A 966-nucleotide genomic window follows, 5' to 3' on the forward strand; every position below is an offset into this window, starting at 1 on the left:
CCCCCCAGAACATGCCGAGATCGTCTCATACAGGGGTAGCCAAACTGCAGCCCTCCAGCTGTGGTGAAACTACAAATCCCATGATGCATCTGTCTCCGGGAGTCATGTCTGTGGCTGTGAGACTGTTGCAATGCCTCATGGGACTTGTAGTTCCACCACAGCTGGAGGGGCGGAGTTTCGCCCTGATCTAATAATTACACGTCGGGCTGCGGCTGGCAGACACTGAGCGGCGTTTCATTAGTAAGCCGCAGATGGAGAAAGTGTCTCACCCTGAAGTCGTCCCTGAAGATATGGACGGCCATGAGACTACAGAGCTCATCGGGGAGGAGGAGGCCCCCATCATCCCTTAAAGGGGACCCGTCCTGGAAAGAATGATGAATCCCAGGCGTGTCTGTGAATGGGATGGAAGGCGGGAAATCCCGGAGAGGAAGGAGACCGATACATTGCATCTCGTTATCGCTACAATCTTATGGATTGTATCTGTCACTTTGTACATGGCCACGGAGGATGGCGGCGCTACAGTGTAATCAAATCCGAGCTGGAGTTATAATTGTGCTCTGGATGGAGACGCGGGGGGGAGTTGGGGCTCATTCCTCCACGGAGCTACACGGCACAACCAGTGGCGTCACAAGGGGGGTGCGGCCCACACCCAGGTGACACCATTGGAGGGGTGACACCAAAATGACTGACAGTCATTTTGGTGTCACCCCCCTCTAAAAAGTCAGGCACTTGATCATGGACCGAGAGCCCGACAGTGTCAGGAGAGAGGAGGGGACCCGGCGGCATACCTCATCCCGCCAGGGGAACATCCCCTCCTTTCTCTGCCGACGACCATTACCAAGATGGCCGCCGGCAGGCATCAATTAGACGGCCGCACACGCGCGATGAGGTCATCGGGCACGCACGTGGTGACGTCACATGCACGTTCCGGCGGGGTGTCACCCGGTCTCCGCTCTGGGTGACACC

Source organism: Nanorana parkeri, unplaced genomic scaffold (assembly GCF_000935625.1).
Source record: "Nanorana parkeri isolate BGI_ZX_2015 unplaced genomic scaffold, ASM93562v1 scaffold1452, whole genome shotgun sequence".
In the NCBI taxonomy this organism is placed as follows: Eukaryota; Metazoa; Chordata; class Amphibia; order Anura; family Dicroglossidae; genus Nanorana; species Nanorana parkeri.